The sequence below is a fragment of the Abramis brama genome (genome assembly GCF_963993115.1).
Source record: "Abramis brama genome assembly, chromosome: 7".
Classification (NCBI taxonomy): domain Eukaryota; kingdom Metazoa; phylum Chordata; class Actinopteri; order Cypriniformes; family Leuciscidae; genus Abramis; species Abramis brama.
In genome coordinates, this window is record NC_139969.1 from 15,642,696 (window position 1) to 15,670,427 (window position 27,732).

A 27,732-nucleotide genomic window follows, 5' to 3' on the forward strand; every position below is an offset into this window, starting at 1 on the left:
ATTTTGTAGGAAATGAATACCTTTGACTAACTTAATGTACTTTACAACAGTGTTTTATATTCTTTGGCAAAAGGTCATTGAAATTTTAACTGCACAATTATTGCATTAATCTCAAATAATTGCTGTTAGATTGAATAACTGCCATTAGACAATTAATCAATAATTGCTATAGGTCTATGGCTGACTTATAAATATAAAAAGTAGAGAAATACTTCAAACAACATAAGATTGTACAAATGTCATACTAAGGAAGGAGGCGGAGCTTCCAGAGGAGACTTCAGATTTGTCACTTGTCTTGTTACTTTATTTTGCTCTGCTTAGGCTCACAATGTTGCTGTACATAGTCATTTGGATCTTAACCGTAGCAGGTAAATATATTTTTTCTTTACCCAGTTTGTGTGACTGTATTACTGAAAATATGCTTCTTTAAATGCCAACTGAGCTGTGGAAATCAACATATTTCTCCTATTTTTTTATCTTTAAGATGTCACTCTTGCAGATACCATTACCTCAGAACACACAGAAGTGCATGCAGAAGAGACCGAGAACATAACAATATCCTGTAGGTATTCCTCAGCATACAGTCTCCTTTGGTATCGACAGCATCACAGTTCAGCTCCTCATTTCCTCATGCTCATCCTTCAAAGCTCTGGAAAAGTAGTACAGAGTTCAGACGAGCGCCTGTCAGGAAAACTGAACGTGGAGAAAAATCGTGTAGATTTGGAAATCGCCTCTTCCACAGTACAAGACTCAGCACTGTATTTCTGCGCTCTGCAGACCACAGTGATAGGAAATCAAACATTACTGTACAAAAACCTAACAGCATGCATGAGAGTTTATCATGCTCATTATTCACTCTTAGTTAGGGGGAGGAGCTTCAAGCTGCTTTAAGATCTCAAGTGCCATCACAGACTTGCCATTTCAGCACAATGCTGCTCATCACAATGATCCTGCTCTGTGCTGTTGGGAGTGAGTATAACTCAATATTGCTTAGTCAACTTTATTTGTTTGTCTTAATAATATACCATATTTGAATATAATTACACTGTAAATGATGTCAGACTTTTGCCGAATAAAACCAAATTGTATTTTATAGTTCAGAGTGCAATATTTTTCTAATTCTTTTTATCATCATTTTCAGGTGGAAGGTTTGAGAGTCTCATTACATCAGACCAAACTGAGGTCTTTCATGAGGAGGGTGACATTATTGTTTTGTCCTGTAGCTACTCAACAGCAATTAGTTTGCATTGGTACCGCCAGTATCCCAAATCAGCTCCTGAATATATTTTATTAATTCTGCAAACCTCTGGACGGGTCCAGAATGCAGAGAATCTGGACTCTCGGTTTTCCGGGAGACTAAATGAAAAGAAAAACGGTGTGGATCTCATCATCTCCTCTGCTAAAGTATCAGACACTGCACTGTATTACTGTGCCCTGGAGCCCACAGTGACAGGAAACACTAGAACACGCCACAAAAACCTGCCTAAGCATAGTAGAAAAGATATACACCCATAACAAACAGTTCCTTTCCTTTCATTCTAATTTGAGGACATTGCAAAAAGGCAAAGATTTCATGCTCAACTGTAGTTAATATTCTGATTTCAGTTTCTCCAAGCCAAACAATTGCTCATAATGTTCATCATTGTCTCATTTATTTTACGAAAACAAATGCTTTCAAGGCTCTGAAAAACAAACATGTTCAACTCCTGTCATATAATCCTCCTTCAACCACTTAAGATATCGTATCACTCAAACAATGTAACAGTGTAATAGCCATAACAATATTTACAGTAGAAAATATAAAGACTATCATTATGAAAAAAAGACAATATCATAAAGTTCATAAATTTTAAGATTAATCTGCCATCTAGTGGTCCACTCATGACACTGGGCGGAAAAACTTGTGAAATATGTTTTTGAGGCTTTATGATATCATATCAAACAGTGAAAATGTAAAATATCACTGTCATCAAAGTGGCACAAAATTTGATTTTAGATATTGCATGTATTCATTTCTGTTCTCCATTTTGGTGGAAGGCCACCAAATATTATTTGTGATGATAGTTATTCTTTTAAAGACTACACAGACATGTTTTATATGAAAACTCTGAACATTGAATGAAAGAAAACAAAAGCAAGAACCAGTTTGATATGCATAAAAACATATTTCAGCACATTTCAGCACTTCAATGTAACTGTGATTGTCACTGTGAACATAATTTCTTGGTTTCTGAAATGAATATGTTTTAACTTATGTTTAAATATGTTTAAACTTTTTTTTTGTCTTTCTAAGCTTTCTCTTTGGCCCTGAGTCTGATTTAGAGAAAAGTTCATGAAATGATCATGAGAATGATTCTGCATTTTTATATTTTACCAGCAGGGAGCACCCAGAGTTTTGATCTACAATGAAAGTCGGTTATGTTGTGTGAAAGGATACAGAACCCTGATAGTTCAGAGGCTGAACAGACTGTGAGAGCGGGTGTCAGGTCTACGTTTAGCTATTGTTTCAGTTCTTTAGCAGATTTTTTTTGGTCAATCATGAGAACTTGGCTGAGGGATATCCTTATTGTTATATTCTGTCTAGGTAATGTAGCACGTTTTTATTAATTTCATTCTTTTAGGAAAATGCTGTTTGAGAATGTGTTGTGAGAGGCAGAATGAGTTAAATAATGTTACAGTATGTGCTCTCCACAGAATGCAGAGGACAACATACTGTATGTCAACCAACAACAACAACTTCAGCTCGCATTGGAGAGACTGTAACCCTGAAGTGTGAATATAATACAACAGACACAATGCCTGCTTTGCTGTGGTACAGGCAAACTAAGCATTTACCACCAGAATATATATTAGTAAGACACAATCTTGGAAATGGAAGTAATTCCAAAGACTTCCCCTACAAGCGATTTCAGTCCCTGCTGGATTCTGCAGCAAGAAGAACTACACTGACTGTCCAAAACCTTCATCTGTCTGACTCTTCTGTGTACTTCTGTGCTTTGAGGCCCACTGTGAAAGCAGGATATTGAGTTTTCTAACATAAACCTGAACTTCACAGCCCACATATTACAGTTTGTTGCCACTCTCGTTGTCTGTATACACTCTTAAAAAATAAAGGTTCCAAAAGGTTTTTTTTTTTTCTTCACAGTGATGCCATTGAAGAACCATTTTTGGTTTCACAAAGAACCTTTCAAACAGTTCTTAAAAGAAGCATGGTTTCCTTTGAGCGAAGACATTTTTAACAATCTGATGAACCCTTTTTTTTTTTTTTTTTTTTTTACTGTAAAGTACCTTTTGTTAATAGAAAGTTTACATGAATGTTTAAGGTTCTTAATGAGACCATCAATGCCAAAAAAGAACCTTCATTTTCAAGAGTGTATGATGAAACACTGCTGATAAAAAATAGATATATATTTAAACAGTATTTATCTATTATAAAATGGTATATACACTTTTTATACTAATAATACAATGGATCATACAATTACAAATAGTACATACAATATATAATTTTTTATATAAATAATATATTTTTTTTTTTTTAATCAACATAATATCTTAAGATAATATATATGTATAATACATCTTAAAATGTTCTGGATCAGCATAATTACACTAATTTTCCCTGTGGAAAAATGATGAAAATAAAATAGACTAGATTAAAACTTCTGTCTTCTGTTCTACCAATGTGATATAACCTAAAATGTCAGACAGAGGCCAGTAATGCAGCAACACCAATTAGAAATCTGTCATCGTTTGATTGTGATGTTTTGTTTTGCTATATGGACAGCACTTATAAACTGCCCTATAAAAAGTTATTGAGCTGGTAAACATACATCAGCATTTACATAATGCCCTAATTTAAATGAATTGCCCTAACACCTGTGAAGAGATGACTTTAACTCCTGCGAGGATAACAGATGATGCAAACTCTGAATCACCCAGTGCTAAATTTCTATATATTGCAAGCATTATTTTCACAACTTGTAATAATGACTTAAATGAGCTCATTGTTTCTGCCTTAAATTAATACATTGTTAGCTAACTGCGTGATTTGTATGTACTTGGACACAGTAACCTCTGATAACAGATCACTCTAAATTGTAATGTAGACGCATGCATTTTCTGTAAAGGTGCTTTGAAACTATATATATATTGTGAAAAGCGCTATACAAAATTAATATTGAATTGAAAATGTATTTTAGACCACTGGAGATGACAAGAACATCAATTTAAGAGTTTGTAACAGTCCTATCTAGAGTCTAGCATCTGTGACACCTGCCAGTGACATCACTGCACTGTGATTGGTTGTTGAAAGCACTGACTGGGAGCTTCAGTTTGAAGGATTCTGTTATGGCAGTTCTGCGAAGCTCAGTGAGGAAACCATCGTTTAAAACAATGTCTTTCTGTTTGTTAATAGTTTTAATGGCATTTATTGGTAAGATTTCTGTTCTATATCTACATGAATTTACTTTCTTTCCACATTAGCAGTGCATATTTGATGCTAACTTTAGTGGCTTTGCAACATTGACACGAATAAACTGAATTAAATCAACAGTGAATTAAATTGAGCTGAATAATGATACTATTGCCTTCTGTAGAGCTGCTTTATAGCTGAATTGAAGTCATTTAAATTTTGCAATGCTGTTATTTTGCTGTTTATTTCTGCAAAGCTGCTTTGAAACTATCTAAAGAGTTTTACAAATAAATGTGACTTGATTTGCTTTCAAATGCTAATTCAACATTCTTCCCAGGTGACAGTATACAAGACAGAATTAATCCAACAGCTCCGGTTGTCCATACAAAGGTCAATGAAAAAGTGACTATTTCTTGTGAATACCATTATTCCGTGTCAATGAATAATCTACAGTGGTATCGACAACACCTCCACAACACCCCACCGGAATTCCTGATTCTAATCATGGAGTCGGGACAAACGCAGACCGCCACTCCTCCTCATCCTCGGGTGACAGCCTCAGTTGATAAAAAAAACAAGACGGTGAATCTGGAAATCTTCCCTGCAGATGTGGCGGATTCTGCAATGTATTACTGTGCACTGCAGCCCACAGTGGCAGGAAACACCATGAACTCCATACAAAAACCTGCTAAAAGCTAAAAGGTTTAGATGTTAGAAACCTCATGGTACCAGAGAGTCTACACACACACCACAAGAGGGCAGCACTTTTCATGACTCTCAACAACATAAGCGTGTGTGTGCATAAAGCTGAAAGTTATACTATCAACCACTTGAGACTACACAGAAACAAATCAGCACCTCAAGAGATTGTGAAGAGAAGCACACAACTGATCAGTACATTCAGGATGAGGAGATCGCTAGTACTAATTCTCATTGCTACAGGTATTTGAAAGCCTGTAAAATGTATGAATTTTTAACATTAATGTATAATTTCAAAGCTTAATAAATCAGAATTTATCACAAAGCTTTCACATAACAATTTTTAATTCCTTTACAGTTGCTCTTGGTGATCACATTGGACCAGATGAAGCTGTTATTATTAGAAATGAAATGGACCGGGTGACATTAAGATGCTCATATGAAACAAGCAGTGAAAATGTTGATCTTTATTGGTATAGACAGTTTCCTAACAGTGAGCCACAGTATTTACTGTGGAAAGGTGCGCGATCAAGAGATGGCGAGAGTGATATACCAGATCCTCATTTTGAATCATCTACAACCAGAACATCCACTGAACTGATTATCAAAGCAGTTGCTCTGAAAGATTCAGCTCTCTATTACTGTGCTCTTTGGAAAGACCCAGTGATACAAAGTTTAAGAGAAGCTGTACAAAAACACACATACTTTGAACTCAAAAACATCAAAGTATTAGCCAAACCAAGAAAAATTATCAGCCATAACCATTACTGTATGTGGGAACACCTGCGACTGATACGGTAGCCAAAACCAAAAGAATAATACACTGTTAGACTTTTCAAGGGTTTTTTACAGTAACTTACTGGCAACACTGTTGCCAGTAAGTTACTGTAATTAAGAGTTACAGTACCAAACCGTATTTCAGTTTTACAGTAAATGGTACCGTAATTGTGTAATACAGTGCATTACTGTAAAAAACGAAGCTAATCAGTACACTACTGTAATTAGTTTTTTTATTTGTTCTAAATATAAATTAGATTTCATAATTTTGATATATGATTAATTTTATTTTTATCCTACATAAGTACTACTGTACAAACCAATTCGACAAAGTTATCACAAAATACCATTTTTTTATTTAAAACATTTCATATATATCACAAAATAAACAGTCTGTCAATGCTGGAAATGATGTGTGAAATTTTTACACATTAATGGGTGAGTTTAGGGACAACGTTTTTTGTGTTAATTTTAACTCATTAATTGTGTTAATGATTTTAACAAAGTAAATATGTCAGAAAGGTTAGCACAAAGATGTGTAAACGTGTTAAATTAACACATTATGTGCTGTCCTTCACTGCACACATTGTTAAAAACATACATAAAATCATAAACAAAACATTAGCATTTGACTAAATGAATGTAGAGTCATTGGTTGTTTAGCTTATACAAGTATTATAATGAAATATCAACCATTACATTCATAAAACTGCAGAATATAAATACATTTTTAAGCAGTCAAAAAGGAAATGTCCAACACAGGACAAAACTTTTCACAATACATGACACATAACCCCACCTTCAAAATAATTTCACTTATTTCCAAAAATTTGTTGGATTCATGTACACTGGTGGACAAAAGAAGTATTTAAGTGTCTTAATGTTTTTGAAAGAAGTCTCTTTGATGCTCAAGAAACATTTCTTATTATTATCAATGTCTGACTGTCTACTCCTCCATCTTTTCTACAACATAGGAGAAAAAGTCTTCATCAAAATAATCTTTAAAAAGCCAGCACAATGTTTTTGTCCACCTTTGCGAATAAACAAACTTCTCCAAAGATTGGTTCCTGGGGTCCGTTCTTCGTACGTCGCTAACTCACTTAGCTGGATTTGATTGTTGGCGATTTGGCATGATCTTGGATTGTTTGGTTCTTCAACGCTCATCCAGGACTTGCTGTCATAGCAACATGTGCGCAAACTTAAACCTGCTCGGGAGCAGGCTTATTTCATGTAAACAGGATTAGATCGCGGCTTCATATGCGGAGCTGATACGGGAAGTCCAGCGCAGCGCGATAGTGCACTTTCTGAGATATATATTTTTTGTCGTGATTCGTGAGATTGTCGTTTTTTGTCGCTTTTAGGTTTAAAAAACAGTTTTAGTTTTTTTGTGGCATTTCCAAGCCACGTAAGACCCAATGTTGTAAAGCAGTTTTATTTTTATTTTTTATTTTATTTTTTAGGCTATCATAATTTTTTATGAAGATCATACAATCATGACCATGCCGATTACAGTATATGTCACTCAGGCTTCACTAACGTGATTGGTACCATAGACTATAGGCTACTATAGACTGTCATCAAGGCCTCAATGAAGGGGATTATGTGAACAGAAAGGGGGATTATGTGAACAGAAAGGGGGTTCACAATGTAAATGTGCAGCCCAGTTACTATTGTGATTCTTAATATTCCAGATTAGTAATATTATATCAAATAAAAAAAAAAGGCAGTTGACTAAAATCTTCCATATCACAATTGTGAAAGCAAAATGGCCAGGATCTGTGCATGACTTAAGAATTTTGAGAGATTCACATTTATGCACATTATTTGAAAGTGGTAAGAAAAGTTCCACAATTAAATATCAAGCTCACTGTATTACGTACACTTATGCTGATCCCAACAGAACTGCACAGGTTGCACACCTGACAGGGCCTGTGACATTGTTGCATGTGCCATATTACACAACATTGCAAAAAAAAAAAAAAAAAAAAAAAAAAAACTTTTCATTAAATGTTTAATAAAAGACAAATATGCTTAGTTCCTTGAGTTTTATTTCAGTTGTTCTTTGTAAAGAAAAGCCAGTGGTCAAGTGCAACCCACTGGCTTGACAGTGTTTTTAAGTACTGAAAATTATATTAATACTATGCAAACACTGCATCCTCTTGATTTTACATTTTTACCACATCTGTTCTGAATCACACTAGTACTATTTGGTGATCATTTTACAATAAGGTTCCATTTGTTAACTTTAGTTAACCACATTTTTTTAACAAACTATAAAGTACTTCTAAAGCATTTATTAATCTTAGTTCATGTTTCAGCATTTACCAATACATTATTAAAATCAAAAGTTGAATCTGTTAATATTATTTAATGGACCTGAGCTAACATGAACTAACAATGAACAGTTAATTTAATTAACGTTAAAAAAAGATTAATAAATCAACAAATGTATTGCTAACATAATTTTTTTGTTAATGTTAGTTACTGCATTAATGCATGTTAACTATAATGAAAGCTTATTGTAAAGTGTTACCATTTTTTTAATCTATTCAATATTTAGTGGTGAAATTGGGCAGACCGAAGTGAATTAATTGCCAGTATTGTATTAGATTAAAATTATGTATAGAGAATCATTACCGAAGACCATTTGTTTGTGTATTTTTTAAGAGAGGTCAAAATTTATTGACTTTAAACTAGGGGTGCAACGAGACCCTCATGTCACGATTCAATACATATCACGACACTGAACTCACAACATTATTGCGATACTCCAAGACATTTGATAAAAGGTAAACAAAATATTTACTGTTGATTAAAATGCTAAATTTTATATTACATTGTGGATGTAAATGAATAGGTTTGGACTTGGTGCTGCTAATCCCAATGCCATAACGGATAATAGTGACACCAAAATAAAAATATTCATGATTCTGAAGCTGAAAATACATAATTATTTTAGACAAATATGCTTGCGCTCTGTCACTGATTAGATATATTTAAAATACCACTTTTTACTGGTAACATAGATATTTTGTATTTTCAGGACCCACAAATATTCCCCCATTGCATTATTATATATTATATTCAACATTATATGCAGTATAATGTAGTACTGACACTAGATTTAGATTTTCTTCTCACACAGTAATTTTGATTTTGCGTGAACTATCCACAATACATATTGTCACTATCCATGATACATATTGTTGCATTTTTGTATTGTATTTGTATTGTATTGTATTTTGTATCGTATTGTATACGATTTACACCCCACTTAAAAACTAATTGTTTCGCTGTTCATTTCTCTTTGTGCACAGCTAAGTAATAAATCTGACAATGATATTCAGATATATAAGCAGAGATTTTAATTTCACACAGCCCAGCACACATTTTAAAATATCTGACGAATTAAAATAATATCTATGCCCTCAATGCAGGATTTATATTTACAAATGAGTAAATGTTTTTGGGCATAGCTCTCAAAAATCCGTTTGAATGGGTGAAGACTAATTTTTTGCATGTGCATTGTTGCTGCCATTGTCATGATCAAAGAGCCTGTGCATCAGCTCCTGTCACAGATGAACCAATTAAACACCAATTAGAAATCTGTCATCGTTTGATTGTGATGTTTTGTTTTGCTATATGGACAGCACTTATAAACTGCCCTATAAAAAGTTATTGAGCTGGTAAACATACATCAGCATTCATTTACATAATGCCCTAATTTAAATGCATTGCCCTAACACCTGTGAAGAGATGACTTTAACTCCTGCGAGGATAACAGATGATTCAAACTCTGAATCACCCAGTGCTAAATTTCTATATATTGCAAGCATTATTTTCACTTGTAATAATGACTTAAATGAGCTCATTGTTTCTGCCTTAAATTAATACATTGTTAGCTAACTGCGTGATTTGTATGTACTTGGACACAGTAACCTCTGATAACAGATCACTCTAAATTGTAATGTAGACGCATGCATTTTCTGTAAAGGTGCTTTGAAACTATATGTATTTTGAAAAGCGCTATACAAAATTAATATGAATTGAATTGAAAATGTATTTTAGACCACTGGAGATGACAAGAACATCAATTTAAGAGTTTGTAACAGTCCTATCTATAGCATCTGTGACACCTGCCAGTGACATCACTGCACTGTGATTGGTTGTTGAAAGCATTGACTGGGAGCTTCAGTTGTCTGAAGGATTCTGTTATGGCAGTTCTGCGAAGCTCAGTGAGGAAACCATCGTTTAAAACAATGTCTTTCTGTTTGTTAATAGTTTTAATGGCATTTTTTGGTAAGATTTCTGTTCTATATCTACATCAATTGTTCTTTCTTTCCACATTAGCAGTGCATATTTGATGCTAACTTTAGTGGCTTTGCAACATTGACATGAAATAACTGAATAAAATCAACAGTGAATCAAATTGAGCTGAATAATGATACTATTGCCTTCTGTAGAGCTGCTTTATAGCTGAATTGAAGTCATTTAAATTTTGCAATGCTGTTATTTCGCTGCTTATTTCTGTAAAGTTGTTTTGAAACTATCTAAAGAGTTTTACAAATAAATGTGACTTGATTTGCTTTCAAATGCTAATTCAACATTCTTCCCAGGTGACAGTATACAAGACAGAATTAATCCAACAGCTCCGGTTGTCCATACAAAGGTCAATGAAAAAGTGACTATTTCTTGTGAATACCATTACACCATGTCAATGAATAATCTACAGTGGTATCGACAACACCTCCACAACACCCCACCGGAATTCCTGATTCTAATCATGGAGTCGGGACAAACGCAGACCGCCACTCCTCCTCATCCTCGGGTGACAGCCTCAGTTGATAAAAAAAACAAGACGGTGAATCTGGAAATCTTCCCTGCAGATGTGGCGGATTCTGCAATGTATTACTGTGCACTGCAGCCCACAGTGGCAGGAAACACCATGAACTCCATACAAAAACCTGCTCAAAGCTAAAAGGTTTGTGTTAGAAACCATGAGATCAGAGAGTCTGCACACACACCACAAGAGGGCAGCACTTTTCATGACTCTCAACAACATAAGCGTGTGTGTGCATAAAGCTGAAAGTTATACTATCAACCACTTGAGACTACACAGAAACAAATCAACACCTCAAGAGATTGTGAAGAGAAGCACACAACTGATCAGTACATTCAGGATGAGGAGATCGCTAGTACTAATTCTCATTGCTACATCAGGTATTTGAAAGCCTGTAAAATGTATGAATTTTTAACATTAATGTATAATTTCAAAGCTTAATAAATCAGAATTTATCACAAAGCTTTCACATAACAATTTTTAATTCCTTTCCAGTTGCTCTTGGTGATCACATTGGACCAGATGAAGCTGTTATTATTAGAAATGAAATGGACCGGGTGACATTAAGATGCTCATATGAAACAAGCAGTGAAAATGTTGATCTTTATTGGTATAGACAGTTTCCTAACAGTGAGCCACAGTATTTACTGTGGAAAGGTGCGCGATCAAGAGACGGCAGGAGTAATATACCAGATCCTCATTTTGAATCATCTACAACCAGAACATCCACTGAACTGATTATCAAAGCAGTTGCTCTGAAAGATTCAGCTCTCTATTACTGTGCTCTTTGGAAAGACCCAGTGATACAAAGTTTAAGAGAAGCTGTACAAAAACACACATACTTTGAACTCAAAAACATCAAAGTATTAGCCAAACCAAGACAAATTATCAGCCATAACCATTACTGTATGTGGGAACACCTGCGACTGATACGGTAGCCAAAACCAAAAGAATAATAGATTTAATGAAGCAGCATTTGTACTGTGAACACAGCAAAGTGTAATCACTCTGGAAGATGCAATCCTTGTGGTTAGTATTAAAGTTTGAACCCACAATAAGCTAAAGGTATGAAACATATGCTACTAAAACATATAGTGTCTGTCTCCTGAGGTTAGTCATATTATGTTTCAAAATGTAAGACTAGATATCCTATTTTGCATATAAGTTTGGGCTTTGAGATGTGTTTGTTTGCTGTAAGTTCGGTATAAAATAAAATAAAAAATGTTCACATTAAATTTCTAAAGTTTGTTCTGCTAATATAAAGGGGCTGTCTTCAAAAGCTGGACCCCCAACTCCTAAAACATGTGTTTGGGGTCAGAAGGAGGGGCTTTAGTGTTCTGACACCATCTAGGCCATCCTGAGGATGTGGTTTTGAAATAGATTAGCTACAAACTGAGCTGTCAGTCAGAGCATCGGCCTGAACAATGTTACTCTGTTTACTTAGCTTTCTATCTACATTCGGAGGTGAGTAGCTCAATATTTGATTATATTTAATAACTTCCATTTTGCAACCACAAACTTTTCAGATTTTTCATTATGAGATCTTTATAATCCCTGCATGTACAATAAATCCTCCTGAGGTCAGGTTCACGAAGATCAGCCAAAATACAAGACCATAATGAACCTTACAAATACTAATTTCTCTTTTTCAGGTGGCAGTTGTGAAGATGTCATCACTCCTGTCCAAACTGAGGTTTATAGGAAGAGTGGGGATAAAGTCACGTTGTCTTGCAACTACTCTTCAGCCCTTTCTTTGTACTGGTATCGTCAATATCCAAGGTCAAGTCCACATTTCCTTCTTCTGATCCTGCAAAACAGTGGGGAGTCTGAAATTATGCAGCCTGAAATTAAAGTGAAAAGAATTTCAGTGAAATTAAATGAAAAGAAAACGTCTACGGATCTGGAGATCTCCTCTGTGAAAGTATCCGACTCTGCAGTGTACTACTGTGCGTTGAAGCCCACAGTGAGAGGAAACCCGTCAGCGCCGTACAAAAACCTGAATCTGGCTTGACAAAGTGTTTTTAAGAACTGAAAATTATATTAATACTATGCAAACACTGCATCCTCTTGATTTTACATTTTTACCACATCTGTTCTGAATCACACTAGTACTATTTGGTGATCATTTTACAATAAGGTTCCATTTGTTAACTTTAGTTAACCACATTTTTTAACAAACTATAAAGTACTTCTAAAGCATTTATTAATCTTAGTTAATGTTTCAGCATTTACCAATACATTATTAAAATCAAAAGTTGAATCTGTTAATATTATTTAATGGACCTGAGCTAACATGAACTAACAATGAACAGTTAATTTAATTAACGTTAAAAAAAGATTAATAAATTAACAAATGTATTGCTAACATACATTTTTTGTTAATGTTAGTTACTGCATTAATGCATGTTAACTATAATGAAAGCTTATTGTAAAGTGTTACCATTTTTTTAATCTATTCAATATTTAGTGGTGAAATTGGGCAGACCGAAGTGAATTAATTGCCAGTATTAGATTAAAATGATGTAAAGAGAATCATTACCGAAGACCATTTGTTTGTGTATTTTTTAAGAGAGGTCAAAATGTATTGACATTAAACTAGGGGTGCAACGAGACCCTCATGTCACGATTCAATACATATCACGATACTGAACTCACTATACAACATTATTGCGATACTCCAAGACATTTGATAAAAGGTAAACAAAATATTTACTGTTGATTAAAATGCTAAATTTTATATTACATTGTGGATGTAAATGAATAGGTTTGGACTTGGTGCTGCTAATCCCAATGCCATAACGGATAATAGTGACACCAAAATAAAAATATTCATGATTGTGAAGCTGAAAATACAGAATTATTTTAGACAAATATGCTTGCGCTCTGTCACTGATTAGATATATTTAAAATAATGTAGGCCACTTTTTACTGGTAACATAGACATTTTGTATTTTCAGGACCCACAAATATTCCCCCATCGCATTATTATATATTATATTCAACATTATATGCAGTATAATGTAGTACTGACACTAGATTTAGATTTTCTTCTCACACAGTAATTTTGATTTTGGGTGAACTATCCACAATGCATATTGTCACTATCCATGATACATATTGTTGCATTTTTGTATTGTATTTGTATTGTATTTTGTATCGTATTGTATTTACACCCCACTTAAAAACTAATTGTTTCGCTGTTCATTTCTCTCTTTGTGCACAGCTAAGTAATAAATCTGACAATGATATTCAGATACGTAAGCAGAGATTTTAATTTCACACAGCCCAGTACACATTTTAAAATATCTGATGAATGAAAATAATATCCATGCCCTCAATGCAGGATTTATATTTACAAATGTGTAAAAAAAATTTAGGCATAGCTCTCAAAAATCCGTCTGAATGGGTGAAGACTCATTTTTTGCATGTGCATTGTCGCTGCTTTTTTCCCCTTTCTACTTTTTTTAACATTAACCTGCCCCAATTCTTGTTTGTTTACATTGAATATATTGCAATATGTTGCAAGTTTTTGTAGTTATATACAGTGTGGTTTATTTTTAGTGCTTAGTCTAAAAATCTCCCTATTGATCTTTATATTCTGTTTTAACAATGGTGAATCTGATTGTCATGATCAAAGAGCCTGTGCATCAGCTCCTGTCACACATGAATGAGAACTCAACATTAGGATCATTTCAGTATCAATGTTTTTTTCCCTCCCCGTAGGTACAGTACATCATTGTGTCAAGAGGTGGAGCTCTCTGGTTAGTTTGACTTTGCATGGCTTGTTTTCTGTTGTAGAATGAAATCACATCATTGTCACTCTCTGTAAGAGCATCAACCAACATGTGCCTTGCTGTCTTTGTAATTTTGGTTCTTCATATAGGTGAGTATTGATTAATTTCTCAGAATTAATTACTTCAATTATATAATAATTGTATTGATTAGAATTGCTTTTAACAGATATTTAAATTAATAAATATGCTTCTTATTTTACTATGCAATTTTACATCTTATTTGTTTCATTTTATTTCATTGTTTCTCACAGGGAACATCCTGGCAAACATGATAACGTCTCATGACTCACAAACACAAGTTTTAGAAGGTGAAAGCGTAAATCTCACATGTAACTACAGCGGAGTACCTGATACTCTCCAGTGGTACATTGAATATCCCGGATCTACACCAAAGTTCCTCCTCTACATCTATGAAAGTGGCTTGAAAAGTGACAACATACCAGAGCGTTTAACGCCAAGAATTAATAAAGATACAAAACGTGTGTATCTGGAGATCTCCTCTGCTGAAGTGTCAGACTCTGCTCTGTATTACTGCGCTCTGAGGCCCACAGTGACAGGAAACACAACTACGCTGTACGAAAACTTCAAACAGAGAGAAAAGTATTTAACAAGTGGAGCACTGTACTCCATATTTTTAAACAAAATAGATAAACATGTTTCTCTGAAAAAAAACTCTCATTATTTTATATAACACAATTTCGTGTTTTAACCACTGTTAAATCAATTCAGCTGAATTTGTGCATTGCTGTGCTTTTATTTTACTTTTATTGTTTGATTTTATTGTACAAAGTAAAATGTTGTAAAGCTGCATCTCCTATAAGTTTAGGTTGTCACTCTGCTCCTTCTTGTTCAAGAATAACTTATTTTTTTAGCACAGTTAGTTAGAACTGATATCCATCTCTGTCTAGTGCTGTCTTTGAAGAGCAGAGGAGTCACCAAACCTGATTTGGGTTACAGATAAATTAGGACATGATGAGTTTTTGGTAACACCTGCAGGTGTCTGAAACTAAAATAGACATGTACGTTAACGCTATACATCCGCTATATTTAAAAAGGAAAGGGGGGTTAAGAAAAACATTCACTACTGTAAAAAAATCTAAAAATATATAATAGCAAAAAATAATTTGAACTGAAAAAAATTGCTTTGTTTGTCAATTTTTTTTGTTTGATTAACAATGCTTCATTAACCTGTTTAAAAGTAATTAAGAAAGGAATTATCTAATAGTCGGTTCTATAGCATGATCTAAAGCATATAGTTATTACTACAATAAGGAATTTATTTATAAATGTTGGTTAAAAAACAGTGATGGTGTATAATTTCACTGAAAATATAGCTCTATTGTTCTCAGAACAAAATAAATGAAAACCCAAAACAAGCATTACTTGTAAATCAGTAATCAGAATGTTTGTGGTTTGACATTTTATATCAGTTTTATGTTTGCCTATTTTTTTGCAACAGTGCTAAATTTACATTGTCGTCAGAACATTTTTAAGAAGAAAGTCTAACTGAATGTGATGTAAAAAAACAAACAAAAAAACTGTATATTTCAAAATATTCAGCATTGGTTTCACAAAGTGAATAAAATCATGCATTCTTTTCTCATAGTTTCTCTCCCATTCATTTATCCATGGTCAATTTCATTTAAATATTGAACCCTCAGATGATGAGATGTGTGGGTGGAGCTTTCAAAGACATTGTCATTTCTCAATCACAAGCATCATTTGTGTTTTACAGTGCAGTCATGATGTTCCTGTGCTCTCTGCTTCTGCTGACAGTAATACAGGGTATGTAAGAGACTGGTTTAAATATAAATATATTTAGAACTATATAACTATAATGCACCTGTTAATGTCAAATATCTGATTTTGTGATTCACCAATTTTCCATGACTTTTGACAATTATCATTATTTTTGATGAATATGTTCTACACATTTTGCAGATGAATGTTTTGCACAGACAATAACACCACTGCAGGGCAGAACACAAGTTACTGAGGGGGAAACAATCATTCTCTCATGCAAATATGATGTCAGTGTACAGAATTTATTTTGGTATCGACAATATCCTGGATCAGGACTGGAATTTCTGCTCCTTGTCGTTGAGTCATCCAAGAAGACTGTAACATATGCAAATCCCCCAATTTCTAGACTGGACGGCAACATGAACATGGGAGAAAAGAAAGTGTATCTGGAGATCTCCTCTGCTGAAGTGACAGACTCTGCTCTGTATTACTGCGCTCTGAGGCCCACAGTGACAGAAAACATGATAACACTGTACAAAAACCTCCAACCACACTCCATATGCAATAAATTAATAATGTTGAAATTAAATCACTTTCAAACCATTTATATCTTCTTCTAATTAAACTCCATGGCCCTGCTTTAAATATGGTAATTAATTGCTTATTGGCAAGGCAAGGCAAGTGTATTTATATAGCACATTTCATACACTATGGCAATTCAAAGTGCTTTACAGAAAGGAATTAAAATAATCACAAAATAAAAGCAAGGAAAATTAAAACAGTTATAAAATAAATTAAAAGAGATATATGATACAGTTATAAAATTAATTAAAAGAGTAAAAAGATGATACATAGATAAACTTCACCGGTGTATCATATTTTTCACAACTCCCAGTTTTACTCTGAGATTTTCCCATGGTGATTACACTGTGTCTGTGGTGTTCTTTCTTTTGGCGCGCCTAAGAAATCTATTGGACGTCTCCAATGGACCCGATTTTCCCCTAAAATTGGACAGGAGGAGCTCTAGGACTGACTCACGGGGTAACCTCGGGTTCTCTGCCCCATCAGTCCGCACCCCAAAAACCCATTTGTTCGGAAGCTCTAGGAATGGAATCAATCCAGTCCGCACCCCACAGAACCTCGAGTTTAATTACACATCAAACTCATACTCCAACACAGACTCTACAGATTATTGTTTTAGAGCAGGAACTATTTATTATTTCTTTATATAAAATATATTATACAATAGTTTGCCTTTTCTAAAATATAAATGCTTGCTAACTAAATGAGATTAAAGCATTTAACAGTTACATGCAGTTGAATCTTTTTTTATTAGTATATGAACTGTAAAGTGCAATTAATAATTTATCAAATAAACAAAACAATAAATAAACTTAATAAACTTGCTTAAAATAAACCAATAACCACCACGCAGTATGCACTGTAATGTGATGTAATATGTGGTACTAACTGGAGTCAGCTAATTTTCTGGTTCTTTAAAAGCATCGAAATAAGAAAGTTCAAATATCCACAAATATTTTACTGAAATGTTTTTTCAACAGGCCAATGTGAAATTTCTACAGCTGGCACCATAGAAAACTGTGATGTGATGTCTGAAATTATCCACAAGTGGGCGCTCTTCAACCAAAAATGAAAATAAAATGAACCAAATCTTCAAAGGCACGTAAGAGGAGGAGATACAAGGTAATTACTTCAGGCATGCAGAGGTTTCAGAGATAGTTCAATAGTGGCTCTCATTTGTTCCTCGTCAGAAATGATATCCCTTTTTTGTATATGGCTTATCTCAATCTTAACAGGTAAGATAAATGCAATTAATCAAATAAGCATAACTGAGAAGAGAAAACAATTCAAAGTATACTTCACTTCATCTCCATTCATTATTCCTATCTTTCTTCCCCTCTTTCTCTTAGGGGATGCTTCTAGTGAGGGAATAGCACCAGTCTCTCCTAATGAATTTGTCTCAGAAGGTAAAACAGTCACCCTGTCCTGCAATTACACTGGATCAGCTGCTACAGATGCTCTCCATTGGTATCGTCAATACCCGAGATCCAGGCCAGACTTCCTGTTTCTGATTAATGAAGCTAAATTTGAGCAATCAGCTGACCCTCCAGTTCCAGGAATATCTGCTAGATTAAATGAGGAGAAGAATCGTGTGGATCTGGAGATCACTGGCACTGCATTAACTGATTCTGCTCTGTATTACTGCGCCCTGCAGCCCACAGTGACAGGAAACATACATGCGCTGTACAAAAATGAGACACATCGAAAATAGAGGCTGGAATCTGTGTTCATTGTCTCTACTCAATGGCTGAAAGTATTGCATGATTATCCATGTTTGCATTCAAGCATTTTGATCTAGCAACTTTAAAGGTAGGGTTAGCAATTTTCAGAGTGGCTAGCAATAGCAAGCTAGCTTTAAAAGCATGAGATCCAACCCTCACTTCAGAGCATCTACAAAGCCACATCTCCAAAAGACATGAACGCACAGCAGATTCTGCAAAGCGTCACGAGACGGCGTTAAATTACTTCATAACATTACAATACTAATGAACGAAAGCAACTTACAGAGCTCTTACTTGTACCACCTGACTACTTCAGATTAATTTCAGCATTGATAGTGTTGACATGACACATAAATCCGAGTATGAGCTCCGGGTAGAATGTCACTGGTTGCCATCTCGTAATTATGGATATGACATGGCGTGAACAGCATAAGCTCATTGTTTTGGTTCAGGAGGAACTGTAGAAGGCGGCAGCTGTTTGTTTATGGCGCTCTGTGACTGACTGTCTACAACTGTGCATCGCTTTACAGAACGTGCTGATGATGTGTGATGTCTGCTCGAGCGGTGTGCAGGGAGGTATGGAAATACATGCACTATATTGTCAAAAGTTTTGGGATGTCTGCCTTTACATGCACATGAACTTTAATGACATCCCATTCTTAATCCGTAGGGTTTAATATGGAGTCGACCCAGCCTTTGCAGTTATAACAGCTTCAACTCTTCTGGGAAGGCTTTCCACAAGGTTTAGAAGTGTGTTTATGGGAATTTTTGACCATTATTCTAGAAGCGCATTTGTGATGTTGGACGAGAAGGCCTGGCTCGCAGTCTCCTCTCTAATTCATCCCAAATGTGTGAGGGTTGAGGTCAGGAATCTGTGCAGGCCAGTCAAGTTCCTGCACACCAAACTCGCTCATCGTTACGCAGACACTTTTATCCAAAGCAACTTGCAACTTTTCAGTACACATTTACATTCTTATCAGTGCTTTCCCTGGGAATTGAACTCATGACCTTGGCATTGCAAGTGCCAACACTCTACTGTTTGAGCTACAGGAAAGCTACAGCATTAAGAGTTCCTTTCACTGGAACTAAGGTTGTCTTATTATAATTGTCTTATTATTGTCTCCTTAACAGCTGACCTTGTGTTCAACACAGAATATTTCTGTCACTGTGAAATGAAAGATTTAGCATAAGTTCTGCCGGGAAGACTCAATTGTTGTGTCACTTTACCTTCTCATCTATCCAATCACATTCTAATACTCGTGGTATAAAAGATTGGTACTTACACACGTTTGAGTTCGCAGATGCTGACGCTTCCATTCACCTCCATCCTCCCCACCACCTCCAAGACGGATCCTTCCCTCCACCCTCCCCACCACCACCAGGATAGCCCCTTCCCATACCTCACAGGGGGTCAGCTGCGCCCCTGCCTTTGTCTTCAGGCAGGATATGCAGAGTCCGGACCCTCAGATTGCGAGCTACGGATGGGGCCTACGCCAAATAACTTTATTGCTTGCTGGGCTGTTAATAAATGTATAATTGTCACAGTATTTATTCTCTTTCTGATGTCTTTCTGGTAGAACTATCTATCTATATAATCATATATATAGCCAAAATGTACTTCACATTCTTCCATGTATAACATGTTTTGTGTAATCATAATCACACTGAGATGTGTGGGTGGAGCTTCAAGAGATTGAGTTGGCATTCATCTCTTATGATTTCAGTCTGTTCTTCAGCAGTGCAAAAATGAGATCGCTTTTTTACCTACTTGTACTATTAGCCATTCAGGGTGAGTAGGATTGAGTAACTTCTTCATTATTTAATACTATTTGAATTCTTGTATATTTACAAAAAAAATACTATTTGTTTATGTAAATACATAGTAAAAAAACTGTTCAGATTATAGATAATGATAATGGCTGAACTTTTTTTTTTTTTTTTCTGATGACTATTTTTCATGCTCTATTTGCAGAATCCTTTGGCCAGTCAATAACACCATTGCAGACCACAAAACATGCCACTGAGAGAGAGCAAGTCCTTCTCTCATGCAAATATGATAGCCAAGCACGTACTTTACAGTGGTATCGACAATATCCTGGATCCAGACCTCAGTTTCTGCTCCTTGTTTATGAATCAGGCAGTGTAACACACGCAGAACCCCCTTTCCCAAGACTGAATGCCAGTGTGGATAAGGTGGAGAAGCAGGTAGATCTGCAGATCTCTTCCGCTGCAGTCACAGATTCAGCGCTGTACTACTGCGCCCTGGCGCCCACAGTGACAGGAAGAACAGCCACACTGTACAAAAACCTCTATGAGAAATGTTAAACTATTGTTAAAGTCAGCATACAACTTTTCTTCCCTATTGTAACGCATCTCGGAGTGATGTAGCTACTTAAACAAGAAAAAATGTAGGGCGAGATTTGATTTTGTCCATTGGAAATTGACTGGATCTTTGTGGTTTGCTATTGCTGTGATCTCATGTGAGTGACAGGTTGTCCCGCCTTCACGTCGGAAAACACCTCATCAGAGATGGCAAGAGATGTCTTGCCAAGAAGGCGAAGTTATTTTGATCAAAGATTATGAGGACACATAAAAAAAAAAAAGATGTGCACAGTTGAATCATATACACTAAATATTGCAATATTCAATTAAAAAAACAAAAACAAAACAGAATTGTCCGTTTTGATTTTATGGAGACTTTAAATGTCCTGTAAGAATATAATATAATTAAAATGAAAGACAATATCATGTGTTCTTGACCTTCCATATAATCTAGTATTGGTTTAACGTCACTGTTGTGATCATACACTTAAATAAACATTTTGGATCTTTGACTTAAACAATATACTTTAATATATTGCTTTCTCTTCTTTTGAAGTTTGAAAGAAAGGTAAAAAATATATATATATAAAAAAAATGTTTTGCTTTCAAACAAAAAAAGAGGAAGATTTTACACTTGCAAAGCTTGGCATTTTCAGAAAAGTTTAATTTAATTATAGAATTCTAGCCTCATTTTTTAATATCATTCTTCAGTTAATGAAATAGTATTTGTGTCAATCTTATTTCAAGACCAAACTAAATCTGATAAAGATAGCGCTATGTCTCTGAATGCTTTCACTGATTGTTATGGGTGGAGCTTTGAAGGATCTCACAAAAATCTCACAATTCTGTCTGCAGTTTTCATTCGTGGTTCAAGATGATGCTCCTGTGCTCTCTGCTTGTGTTTTCAGTAATGCAATGTAAGTAGCTTTGTTTAAAACTGGAATAGTAATTAATTGTATTTTATGCAAGTTCATAGTATTAATTTGCCATTTGATTTACATTTTCTGAACGTCTTCATCTTGTTATTCTTCCTAACTGAATGTTTTCTATTCTATGCAGATACATTTGCACAGTCAATAAGACCATCGCAGAATAATGGGCATGTAACTGAGGGGAAGCCGGTCACTCTCTCATGTGAATATAATGGCAGTGCAGACAGTCTGCATTGGTATCGACAGTATCCTGGATCCAAGCCTGAATTTGTGCTCCTCGTCATGGAGTCATCATCAAAACATGTAACATATGCAACTCCCCGTATCCCTGGAATGGATGGACAAATGAGTATGAGTGAAAAACGTGTGGATCTGGAGATCTCCTCTACTACAGTATCAGACTCTGCACTGTATTACTGCGCCCTGGAGCCCACAGTGACAGGAAACACTAGAACACTGTACAAAAACCTAAAGAAAGAGAAATAACATAATATCTGTCTTTTATCATAGACTCATGTTTGTTTGCAGATTGAGCAGATTAAATTGATTGAACAGATTGGAATTGTCAAAATGCTTGAGTACTTTCCATAAATAAGAAATTCTAAAAAAAAATAGCTTTATAAATAATGTACAAAATAATGGACATTTTAACATTAACATGGTAAAATGAATAGATAATACTTTGTGGGCAAGATTTTAGGTTTACATTTACATGAGTGAATAAAGGGAATGTGAATGTATTTTGTCCTGTCACCCTTTTATTTTGTCTCTCTTCATTTTTAATCTCTTTCACATCATCTTAAATCTCTTTCACTATAAAAAGAAAGATAGCTAAACTTTCTGGACAAAATTGTGGATTTAGTGGTCCAGTAAAGTAACACTGTTCTTTGTGCCCAACAACTTTATTTTATATAAATTGGTTGCCCGAATTCAAAACCCTCATACAACACCCTTACACTCTTAAACATAAAGGTCCCAAAAGGGATTTTTGCAGCAATGCCATATATAGAGCAACCATTTTTGGATTCCCCAAAGAACCTTCCAGTGAACAGTTTAAAAAAACAAAACAAAACAAAAAAAGTCTTAGTGTCAAGAATATGAAAATTACAGAGCCCCAAAAGGGACATGGTGGTTGAAAAAATATGGGATGGGAGGAAAGAATATATTTCAAGGCTTTCGCATTCACCCAAGACACTTTGCGTGGGGTCACAAAGAACTAAAATGTTTTGAAAGACCACGCAATTTCTTGGGGGAACACGAACATTTTGCGTAAGAATGCAAAGTTTGTTTGGGAAAGCAAAACATTTAAGATGTCCAATAAGATGCTGTACCTTGCATTACATTGTTCTCTCACAGCTGATTGATTTAAATTCATTATTGCAGCCACAAGGTGGCATTATGTCCATACATAAGTCTCATAACACACTAGCCTTGCCATTAGTGATGCTTATGTTTCATCTATAGCACTGATATAAACTGGTATAAAATCAACAGTATCTCATATAAAATATACCTTTTACAGCAGGCAAACTACTTGTCCTTAAATAGCTACTGAAATTAGTAATACAAACTAATCAGTAATCAGTAAAGTAATAGCATAAAATGTACAGCAGATGGCAGCGTTCACTCAGATTACAGAAGATTTGAACCTTGGTGTAACAGTGCCCAGAATCAGCCAGAATCTCTTAGTTGTAAAGTTTGGGCTGCTTGCGAGGATCCGTGATGTTTCTATGCAATGTCTGGTTCATTCTTCTCTTTTCAGGTAAGCTATGTGACATTTTTAAGTAAACCTTCCAAAAATAAGTCATCATTAGACATTAATAATTTGTGTTGAATGGGTAATAAACTGTAATGCTCTGCCTGTTTCAGGTGATATAAGTGGAGAAGGAATAGCGCCTCTCTCCTCATCTGAACTTGTTAGCACTGCTGACTCTATCACTTTGGCCTGCAAATACAATGGGTCTTACAGCAGTGATTCTCTCCTGTGGTATCGTCAATACAGCAGCTTTAAACCAGAGTTTTTGTTTCTGGTTAGTGAACCCAATCTTGAGCAGCCAGCTGACCCTCCAATACCTGGAGTGTCTGCTAAATTAAATGAGGAGAAAAATCGTGTGGATCTGAAGATCTCCTCTGCTTCAGTTACGGACTCTGCAACGTATTACTGTGCCCTGCAGCCCACAGTGACAGGAAACTCAAAACCCCTGTACAAAATTAAGATGAAACATCTAAAATGACGAACTACACTAAATAGAGCATGATGCTCTTAAATATATATATATTTGCATAAAACTGCAACCACAACATGTACATAACTGGAAAGCTAAACAGAAGGTCGAGCGGTTTTAAATTGTGTTTAAACCGTTTCAGGTGAAAACAAATATATCTAAAATATATTATATCTAAATGCTTTGAAAGTTGATGTGGCAATACAGTACATTCCACTATCATGCATTTCTAGTGATTAAACTGTTACTTGTCAATCAAGTGGCAATACAGATGCTTTTTCTCATCTATTACTGAAGTGACAGACCCTGTTCTAAAAGATGTTCCCCCAATTAAATCTTATATAAGATATATAATATCTTATCCCCCCTTATCGACGGCCCTGGTTGTATATAATCTCTTTTGTATATCTATAATCCTATAAAAGATGCATATTAATGAACAGATACAATTACTGAAGGTGCCCTAATATTCTTCTTCTTTTGTGAAAAGTTATTAGTAAAAGCAACGAAAGAAAAACATTTTATTTTTATTTAGAGCTCCTGTAATGAAGTGAAACACCCCGATCTAGACCTGGAGTGGGACAAGAAATGCAGAAACATTCATCTGACTCAGAGGGTGGAGTTTTGTGTCTCTGAATGGATCTCACTAAAGTGCAGGTGCCCATATTATGTGATGAAACAGACATCATAATTTTGGCATCCAATACATCAACCATTATGTTTATTTACACACTTAGCTTTATGGATCCATCTGGGTGAGATAAACTCATGCACACACATTTTGCCTTCCTCTAAATTAATATAATTAATGTTGAATTAAATCGGAATCTTATGTAATTTTATTCAATGACTCCTGTCGAGCTGCTTCTATAACCAAGCTATTTTATTTTGTTAGGTGAGACAGAGGCAAATGCAATCTTCCCACTATCACCTATAAAGAGCACTGTTGTAGGTGGAAATGTAACTATATCCTATAGTTACAAAGGATTCAATGGAAGTGTGCTAAATGTACAGTGGTACAAACAATATGGAAGATCAAAACTAAAGTTTATTGTCTACAGCTATCCACAGGGAGGTCCAGCCTTACCCATAACCATAGCACGATCTTCTGCCAAATTTGATCAAGACCTTCAACAAGTGGATCTAAAGATCTCAAATGTTGCTTGGCCAGATTCAGCTGTGTACTACTGCGCACTGCAGCCCACAGTCACAGAACACTAAGAGCTTACCATACAACAACATAATATACTTTAGATTTAAGGCATTACATGTCAGAGGTGTTTTTTTTTTTTTTTTTGGAGATTTCAAATTCATACAGGACATGATTTGGAGTCAATTCCAATACCATAACAATTCAAATTGATAAATGAAAAACAACATTTCTTCACAAACTATGTAACAACACACTTCTTCTTAATTCACAGATGCCCTTATGACACATTTAAGATGTATATTATGTGGATGTCTTTACTTGTTTGTTGGAATGAGTTGTTTTCAATTACCAATAAATATGAGAACATTTTCAAACCAAATCTTTTTTCTTTTCTTTTTTTGCAATTGCAATTGCAATAAAGAAGTGAGAGGTAATTTCGGTAATTTCTAAGAATCAATAGACTAGTAGAGGGTCCCACAATCCATTGGGCGGAGCTTGGTGAGAAGGGGTACAGCAGAGGGCAGTCCTGTGTTTCCCCAGATCTCATTTTGTATGTCATTCTCCAACAGTCATAATGTTTTTGTATTGCTTCACCATTTTGGCACTTCTTACAGGTATTTACATTTGATATTTACATTTGTTCATATATCTATATACCTCTATAAAAGTATACTAATGAAGAATTAAAATACTGAATGTTCCCCAATAATATTCCTCTGTTGTTTATAATTTCCCAGAGAGTGTTTTTGCAAATGCAATTACACCCATATCTACTGAAAAGCCTGCTTTAGAAGGAGGAAAGACGACTCTTTCCTGCAACTACAATGGAAGTAATATACAGAGTTTGCAGTGGTACAGACAGTATCCCAACACTGCCCCAGAATTTCTGTTGCAAGCTTTTGAAAATCTGGGTCGAGAGGAGAAGGACCGCTATGCTGCTGAAGCGCTGAAGGACAAAAAACAACTAAATCTGGAGATCTCCAAAACTGAGATAGCAGACTCTGCAATATACTACTGTGCCCTGGTGCCCACAGTGACAGGAAACCCTTCTACACTGTACAAAAACATGAGATGATGAAAAATACATTAATAACATCTTGAGCAAACTTTCTCAGATTTTAAACAATATCAGAACAACAACATCTGTTACCAAACAAAATGTTTATCTCTTTGAAGTTCAATATTTATCAGAGAAAAACGACTCAAGACCTCAAAGAGGGTGGAGCTCTCTCACGAAGAGGGTGATACAAAGTTTCTCTATGTTTACTGTCATCACTCCAAAGATCACCCATCAAGTTTCTCTTTTGTTGGATATTTTCATTATTCATCGGTAAGAGATGTTCTAATTTTCAGGGTATCATCCCCCAATATGCTAAAGAATGTGAAGCAAATTTTGAGCAACCAATGCATGAGTTTATGACGACAATATCTAATTCCTGTTTTATTAACAAACATGCATTTCTCTCTTTTTTTTTTTTCTTCAGGAATTTCTTTTTCAAACACAATATACCCATTATCCTCTGGAAAGCATGTTTTCAGAGGTGAAAATGTGATTCTTACTTGTAACTACAGTGTTGATGTAGATAATCTGCAGTGGTATCGCCAGAATCCTGGATCTCGACCTGAGCACCTCATTCTCGTCACAGAATATTCAGAACCCGTTCTTTCACTTCGTCTGTCAGCAAAAGCTAAAAAAGACATAAAACAAGTGAATCTTACAATCTCATCTGCTGAAGAAACAGATTCTGCTCTGTACTACTGCGCTCTGAGGCCCACAGTGACAGGAAACCTGGGAACACTGTACAAAAACGTGGGATGTATTACATTTGTGTTAACATTGATTTTTTCTTTAAAGCAGAAACGATTAAAGACATCATAGACTAAAAATATATTTCCAAACCAGTTCATTTCAAACCGTTTTAATGTGTTTGGTGTTTCAAAAGTAAAGTCACTCACTCAGCCCAGAAGAGGGCGCTGTGCTCCACACACTGTAGTCCTCATGCATGATCACACAAGTCTTTGACATCCAGAAGCAAGCCAGTTATTTCCTCAGAGCATAGCATTATAGTCAATGATGATTATAGAAATCTAAATCCTGATCCATTCATCACTATTTTTTAAATTGAACAATTGTGATAAATTCAGATAAATCATAAAAACACTGCAGGCCTACTGTATATATTTAAATGAAACGGTTTGTATGCAGCACCAGCACCATCTAAAATAATAATAATAATAATTAAATATATATATATGTGTGTGTGTGTGTGTGTGTACTTAATTCAGATTAAAGTAAAAAACTTTTTAAATTGCCAAAAGGGTGAAGCTCTAGACTCATATTGTTTTAGTCAGTCAGAGTCTGTCATATCATGCTGCTCTGTGCAGTGTGCACTTAATATATTTTTGGAGCTTGCAGATGATATTTATCCCAACATTAATTAATAAATAAATAAAGTGATACTGCTTTGCAGGCGTGATACAAAATAGCCTAAATAATTGACTCAAAATAAAAATCCTGTATATATACTCA

General features: G+C 35.1%; 3 long non-coding RNA genes across 5 annotated transcripts; all 3 read left to right on the forward strand.

Moving 5' to 3' along the window:
* The first annotated feature begins 10,096 nt into the window (after positions 1-10,096).
* LOC311086306 lies at positions 10,097-11,517 on the forward strand. The gene is made up of 3 exons (XR_014607038.1): positions 10,097-10,189; positions 10,507-11,110; positions 11,226-11,517. It is a non-coding gene; the product is annotated as an uncharacterized lncRNA (long non-coding RNA).
* Positions 11,518-12,380: 863 nt separating this feature from the next.
* LOC311086307 lies at positions 12,381-16,128 on the forward strand. Of its 2 annotated transcripts, XR_014607039.1 has the most exons (4): positions 12,381-12,509; positions 14,529-14,613; positions 14,776-15,998; positions 16,085-16,128. It is a non-coding gene; the product is annotated as an uncharacterized lncRNA (long non-coding RNA). The 2 variants fall into 2 exon arrangements; XR_014607040.1 differs by lacking the exon at positions 12,381-12,509 and having other exon boundaries at positions 13,240-14,613.
* A 1,870-nt stretch (positions 16,129-17,998) lies between these two features.
* On the forward strand, positions 17,999-21,237 carry LOC311087614. Of its 2 annotated transcripts, XR_014607322.1 has the most exons (5): positions 17,999-18,084; positions 18,199-19,146; positions 19,241-20,100; positions 20,295-20,359; positions 20,543-21,237. It is a non-coding gene; the product is annotated as an uncharacterized lncRNA (long non-coding RNA). The 2 variants fall into 2 exon arrangements; XR_014607321.1 differs by having other exon boundaries at positions 19,241-20,359.
* The last annotated feature ends 6,495 nt before the right edge of the window (positions 21,238-27,732 follow it).